The sequence below is a fragment of the Poecilia formosa genome, unplaced genomic scaffold (genome assembly GCF_000485575.1).
Source record: "Poecilia formosa unplaced genomic scaffold, Poecilia_formosa-5.1.2 Scaffold251, whole genome shotgun sequence".
NCBI classification, from domain to species: domain Eukaryota; kingdom Metazoa; phylum Chordata; class Actinopteri; order Cyprinodontiformes; family Poeciliidae; genus Poecilia; species Poecilia formosa.
In genome coordinates, this window is record NW_006800190.1 from 183,850 (window position 1) to 191,735 (window position 7,886).

At 36.2% G+C, this 7,886-nt stretch overlaps 1 protein-coding gene across 1 annotated transcript in view; it reads right to left on the bottom strand.

Moving 5' to 3' along the window:
• The window catches only part of cdh11 (cadherin 11, type 2, OB-cadherin (osteoblast)), a 136,343-nt gene that overhangs the window by 48,614 nt on the left and 79,843 nt on the right, over positions 1 to 7,886 (bottom strand). The gene's annotated exons all lie outside the window — the stretch shown is intronic.

Genomic DNA, 7,886 nt, shown 5'->3' on the forward strand with positions numbered 1-7,886 from the left:
ATGTGACAGCCGGTCACCGTGTTGCTGGTTTAATTACTGCCGTTTCAAAAGCGTCTAAAGAAACACGACAGTGAAGAGACAGTCACTGAAGTGTTACAGTGTACACTCCACAGAGCTTTTTCCACCGATAGGAGCTTTATCGCTTCAGCTGCACACTTTGCTTGAGGTGATGATCTGGCCTCTACGGCTCCACAGTCAATGAATCAGCAAAACTGAGACTAAATTTGATCTCTACAAAACCCAACATGTCCATTAACAATCCTGAGCTGTGAAACTAAGAACCGCTTGCTCATGGAAGTAACCCTAGATGGATATCAGTCAGCGGTGCACCTTTTTCAGCTTGGCAGTTGACAGAAATCTGTGTTTTTAATGTCTTCATGGTAGGCTAAATGTTAACATGTTTATTGTCATTATTTGTTCAATTGTACATGGTCAGAATAAAAAGTTACATGAATGAAAGTGGAGAACATCTTATGAAGTCAGTCAGTTGCTATTAGCCTGTGCTATCTGGCTGATTTGCAAAGGCCTCCATTATAAAATACTTACATGGTACAAATTTGGGTAGTTAAATGAAAAAAACTAAAAGCAGTACCAAACCAGGTGTAAATGAATTGTGAAAACATTGAGAGAACACAGGCTAGCTAACGGTTAGCCGCTAAATTTAGCATCTGTCTTGGAGCTTCCTATTCCCAGGTTTTTATCAAGTCACTACTTCATGTTCATTGTCGTCATGGGTCACTTTTACATAAGCAGTATAAAAAAATAAATGTGTAAAAGTAATTTCATGCCACAAAATCTCGCGATTAAACACCTTAAAAGTGGAGCACGTCTTATGAAGAGAGTCATTCAGCAGTTACCTGGAAGTTTGCACCAGGTGTAGAAGCTTCCACTGCTTTAAATTACTTGTGTGGCACAGGTTTGGGTAGATGAATGAAAAAAAGAAAGAGTAATGCTAAAGTTAGCCTCCGCTTTGAAAGCTAACCTCCACTTTGGAGACTAGCTTTGCTTCCTTTTCCATTTTTTTTATTTGAGTCTTGAATTAATGTTTGTCATTATTTGTTCACTTACATGAGCAGAATAAAAAAATAAAAGTATAGAAGTAATCTCACAACGTGAAATCTCACAATAAATCACTTTAATGTTTCTTGTCAAAGTGAAGGACGTCTTATGAGGTGAGTCAGCTGCTGTTACCTGGTGTAATCTGGCTGATTTGTAGAAGCTTCTGCTGCTTTATGAATGAATTGTGAGAACATTGACAGAACAGTTAAGCGCTACAGCTCGCTTCTGTTTTGGAGCCTCCTATTCCCACCTTTTCTTTTTACTTCATTTGACCATCTCTTTTTTTAAGATTTAACACACTTGACTGGTCAACTCCACATTAGACAATTCAACAAGAAGCAGTTATATTGTTTTGCATACTAGTTTGAGGTTTATGAAACACTTATTGGTGAAAACACAAAATGTGCATTGTCAACGTTTGTTTTAGGTTTTTTTAATCGTCCTTCATTCGTGGTTGGGATGCACAGAGACACTTTGATATGGTTAATAATTGTTATTATTGTTATATGATGATATTTTACGCTGGAACAGTGCCTGCTGCTCACTGAGAAAAGTAAGAACAACTTGTGGTCACAGGAGTCTCCAGTAACACCTACAAAAGTTTCTAGAATTATTATTAGTTGCTTTAGAGTGAAAAAAAAAATGCTACAGAGGTAAAAAAAAAAAAAAAACTCAATATCTATAGATCCATAATTACAAATGGAAAAAATAACATATAGGGTCAGTTATGTTTCATACTTGTTGCAATCAGTTTTCTGGTTGCACACCACAGATGGTTGCCTAATTGGGAGACAGAGTGGATCAGTGATAATCAAACAAGCAAAATAGTGCATACTTAGAGATTTACTATTTACTGAAATATTTCCTCTGATTACAGATTCTCTAGACAAATATTAGGCTTGTTGGTTGTCCTTGTTTTCCATCCCTCTGTTGTCTCTATCCTGAGATCATCTCCTTCCCACTGACTCTCTGCCCAACTCATTCTGAGGGATCTCAAGGTCAGAAGGTAAATATAGTTCTACCACAGATCCGATCAATGCCCACAACGCCTCAATCCATCTATCAAACTTCCTCTCCATCCCGACAACACCACAATGCCAAGACACTTGAACTTCTCTGCTTTTGTCAAAGATTAAGAGGAAGCAGTCCACTTTGTTCAGTTGAGGACCCTGGCCTCCCATTTAGGTCCTTGTCTTGTTCCAGTGAATACAGTACTGTCTCATACATCCCTATTTAATTGAGATCATTTTCACCGTCCTTGGTATATTTGGCAATACAACATCACTTCAGTAATGGCGAAATTATTATAGTGGCAATGTTCGATCAAAGAAAACATCAACAGCACCATAAACCTGCAATCACTTATTACACTTATGTGACTGCATGTTTCTAACTTCAACTATGTTAATGTTAAACAGGTCTGCTACACTTTGAACTTCAGACGTGTTTGCAAGCTTAGGGTCAAGTCAACAGCTGGGCCAGTCGCACTGAATTATCACCAACCACAGCAATAAATTGTGCAAGTTAGTATTGATCTCAGCTACAGTGTCAAAGTTTCAAACCCAGTCAGGATTAACTGAATACCAGCAAAGAGCTAAAGTAACGTTATTTACCATGGAAGTCTGACCTCAAATCTCAGAAAATTGCCACATGTTTGATCTGTTTCTAGTTGCAAATGGACAACAACTGGGAGTTATTAATGATGGTCCTTTTGAGCAGGCTATCTACCTTAACAGATGGTTTTTCCTCAGCATTTCATATATTTAAGCACAAACTGGGGATGTTGACATGCTGATGTTGGATAGTACTGTCTGTGTTACTGATTTAATGAGAAACAAACTGTCAGAACTGTAAGTACACTGAATATTTTTGCAATTTTTACGATATATTTTGCGTGGATGCCATATTAGATTTGACGATCTGACATCAGTTGATTTTTCTAAAAATAGCAAATTCAGAAATTTCACCCTCCAAATCAAGCAGGAAGCAGCATTATTACTCCAAAACAAAAAGCAGTAGCTGGCTTAAGGTCTTAAATTGAGATGCTCTTCTTTCTTCTCAACTCTTTCTTTGACTCACAGAATGTGGATGTGTTTGGTGTTTGGTGTGTGTGTGTGTGTGTGTGTGTTTGGAATTTTAAGCTGATGAGAATGTTACTTTACGGATCGTTGGTTAGCATTAACCACATTGCCAGCCGGCTATGAAGTGTTGACAGTTACTCCAGTACTGACTCATCATCTGTCTCTTTATGCTCAGACGCTCTGTGCTTCTGTTTGTGGATGTAAATGTGAGCATGTGCTGCCTGTCTCTCACTCATCCGGGCCTTGAAGCTAGTTCTATGAGACCGCTAATCTGACACCATCCTGGAATTGAGCGAAATAATAATTGCAAAGATGTTGGACAAACATCCCATACTGAACATTCAATGATTTAAATTCATTGAAACAAACACAAATTCAGAATACCACTTTTAAGAAACCAGATTAAAAAGGCAAAAGATAATAAAACAGTAGATTCGGCCAAGACCTCGTCAGTAAATTTTGTGCTGCGTCAACTCTAAGACTTAATGCTGTCATTTTTAAGTCTCATTAATGTATTTAGCATAAATAGTGTTCCTCTGTAGCTTGATTTGCATTTGGAATACCTTTTTCCTTAGTTGTTAAGTTAAAATACTGACAGTAGTGAGGATAATGACAAATCAAACATGGCGTCATGTAAAAACAAATCATTAAACTTAGAGAAGCTAAGTAGTTCGTTTCTCTCAAGTGTGTGACTAATAAAAAATAATGGGACTCTGTTAATTTTCTAAAGTGAGTCAATTGCAGGATCTGCAGTTAATTAATCAAAATTGATAACCACAGATCAGCAAAATAAGATACATTTTCAATTCAAAAACATATTTTGCTGCTAATTTGTCGAATAGATAAAAATATGAGCTCAACCACAAAGATATTTGTTGTTTTTAATCCGTTATTTAGGTTCTTCAACCATCAGATTGGTACAAAGTGCTATTCTAACCATTCAACTATCAAGTGCTGAAGGAACCCCTGATCATTCATGGAACGTCTGTAGAGGTGTGGACAGCGGACGTTGACAGAGCATTGGGTGCATTTTAGCACAACTTGAACACAACAATAGTGTTCTCCGGCGTCTTATCAGGTCATTTTTTGAAGCAAAATAAACCCCCAGTGGTCCAAGAGAAGCTTCGTTACCTACTGCTGCTGATTGCGGATGTTGATTTACAGGCATACCAGAAATGTGAATACAAAAACTTTTGCTCTGAACATTTGTATGTAAAAACAAAAACAAAAAAAAAATGTTGAATTGTGTCAAGTCTATATTATTTCTTCACTGCAACAGCGGTTCTTGGCAATATACCTTAAGTCACTGTAAAACCTGTTTGTTGAAAACAACCACTTCGCAGAATAAAACCACATGAATATCCAAGAAAGAAAGACACCAGGTTGCTAAGCATCCAATCTGGACATACCAGTGTTTGTTATTATTCTCCTATATCTTGAAACTGCAGGTCTTTTGTCAAACAGCCGTTGTTTCTAGAAAATGGCTCTGGGTTTCCTGGCATGCTCAATGCTCGACTGAGCGGCAAAGAGTCAAGCAGAGAAGAAAAGGCCTACACAGAAACCTCCAGTGAAGATGACTCCCCAGGGCAGGCATGCCTCTTGGCCAGACGATTTCCTCCGTCTGCACACATGACTCAAGAGTCACATTAGAGTAGTGAACAGTATGTTCGAGCATGTGTGTATGTGTGGGTGTGTGTGAGCATACATGCAATTCCCTTCAGTTTGAAGCAACGCTGTGAATCCATGAGTCAAGTGTTTGAGTAGAGCACAGTGATTCATTGGCTAACATTAAAGCTGGGTGTGTGTGTGTGTGTGTTTGAGTGTTTTAAACAGTGGTCGAAGCACTGGGGTTTAAAATACTATCTATCTGTGTGATGTTCCCCACTGACTCATATATCATCTAGGCACATATAAGCCCACATGTGTGTCTGATTCAGAACAACCACTTCTGCACACCAAAATATAATTTGTGCATCCTTCAAAATGAAATGTGAAGTCGATGTTCTTCATGTGGCCGAGTGTTTCTGGTGTTTGGTTATTACTAAAGATGGTGTTGAGAAAACAGAACGTATGAAATTATGGAGGTTATTGTTCTATAACTTTATGCTTTCTAACTGTGTAACATTAAAATTATATTTTGATACACACGTTTGTGAAACCTCTTTAACAAAGTCATCACTTTCCTCAAAATATGCTAAAGAGAATCCTAAACTCATGTTTTGATAGTAGAAATCCAAGATGGCACTATGAATCGTCTAACAAGCGACTCTAAAAGGAGTATAAAGTCCTTCTTTTGAAAATGTAAGGGAAGATAAATTTACATAATTGGTATCCATTAAAGATGGATACCAATTATGAATAACCCTTTATGTCCTAAATTTAAAATTTCCGCCTGATATTTTTGCCTACTTTAATTGTACGCAGTTCTTTAAATGTCCTTTAAGTAAATATATGTGCGCATTTATCTATAACAACTGCAACTTTTAATATATAGCAAGTTATTTTCATAATTTACAGTCTATTAAATGAGTGCCCCTCAGATTAATTTCACTCCCTGCTACAGCGGGGGTGAAATTACCGTAATAACTCTATTAGCTGGAAAGCACAACGTCTCTCCTTTCAGAAACCATTGGAATTTTTTAGATGGCGCAAACTGTGGTGGAATTACGGTACTACAAATTTGGCTCAGTTTGGACTTAGAGCAGTGGTGCCCAAAGTTGGTCCTGGAGGGTTGGCATCCTGCATGTTATAATTTCATTGTATTTGACTTTTTTGTATTTTTTCCTATTTAAAATGAACATGGCTAAAACCTAAACCAAGTTCCCAAAAACTGTTTGCTTCTTTAAGACTCTCCATAGTCGGTGTGTAAGTATTGCCTGTAATGTCTTCAAATAACATAACTCCCTTGTCATATTTTTAAATTTCCTGTTAACATTTTTTAACACACAAACATGCTGCACATTGATGGTGTTGTCTTCTCCAGAGTGAAGGGTGATGCTTTTAGTTTTGAAATCATGATTTTCAAAGTTTTTTGTGACTGGAAATGTTTATAAACAGGAACATTTCACCTCAATATCAGCCCATCCATGTAGCCAAGTGTCTTTTCATTAACATTTAGTTTTATCTTTGGAATTAAAAGAAACATTTCTTATTTTCTTCTAAACAATTTCCAAACAGCTAATAAATGTATAAAATCTCAAAATTGTTTTTGGATTCCTAGTAGTCAGCCTTAATTCAACTAAACCTGCATCAGTGATATCGATTGAAACTTTTCAAATCAAAAATATTCTGCATAAGCCTTATGTGTGTCTGCCTGTTTGATCCATTTAGCATTATGGATCGTCTCTTTCTGCTTTTCCCACTGAGTGGCCTTTCATTACACTCTAGAAACCTGCAACAGCAGCCATTACAACAACCTTGGAAAATGCTTCTGAAGTGTAGAAAGAACAAAAATACTTGACTCTAGGTGTTTTTTTTCTTTTTGGTTCAAACTTTTTTTTGCCTTTTTTATTTATTTTTTTATTTTTTTACTGAAGGCACCAGTAGAACAAATATGATTTATTTATGGATGTCTGGTATATGCCTGAATACTTTACCAAGCTTCATTTTATTTATTCATTTTTCCAAACAAAAAATGGGAACAAATCCAAATATTGACAGATAATGTAGAGATATTCCTTTTTTTTTTAATAAAACTTTTTTTATTTATTTATTTAGTTTTATCTAATTTCCTTTTTCACTTATCTTTCCGTACAATTTGGCAATAATGCAGAATAAAATCACAGTTGGATAGAAAATATGTCTCAGAAAAGCTTGGTCTAAGTTGTCTCTTCTTGTAGGAAGAAATGTTGCTACAGGAATAAAAGAAAAAAAACAGATTTTGTCAGAAATTTGTTTTTACTCACAACAGACCAATGCTCACTGTTTTTATGGAATTTATATAAAACTGTAAAAAGACAAAGCTTCACATGTAGGCAGAACTAAACAGTATAAACTGCTGGGTTAAAAATAACCCAATTTGTAACCCAACGCTGGGTTGTTTTAAGTCAACTGGGTTGGGTTGAGGGTTGACCCAGCACATTGGGTCATGGCAACTAACCAAAGGTTGGGTTAAATTGACTTGTTTAAATTTGTTAAATTGACCCAAAATTGGGTTGAAACTCATAACCCAACATAAGGGTTATTATACCACCATAGTTGGGTTAAAAAAACAAAACAAAAAGATTTATTTACTTTACATTTCACTATAAAAACAGGATTAAAAACTATCTGAATTTAAAGCTTCTTTCATTTCCACATGATACATATATAGAGCCAGCAGATTTCATTTACAAAAGTTACAAAACATAAGTTGTTTCAAAAGTATATAGTTAAATCACTTCTACTCATTTGGCTACAACTCCAGAAGTATCTGTTACTCCACATTAGAAAACATTTAATGAAAAAAAGTGTTTTAAAGCAAACTACAAGTAAACCTTTCAGCCATTAAACAAGGAGCATTTTTAACGACTTAGCATTTTGCCTGTCTCCCTGCATGAGGACATACAAGTTGTCACATTTTGTAGATGCACCACCAGGTTTGTCCCAACCTGATGGAGAGAGAAGACAGAAAAAAACAGGCCATTAGTGGTGAACTTATATAAACAGCAAACAATGTGAGCATGATTCAGAGATGAATGTTGTCTTACAGGCTGGATATCAATGAAAACATCTTAGCTTCCAGGTTGATGTTCCTGAAACTCTTCT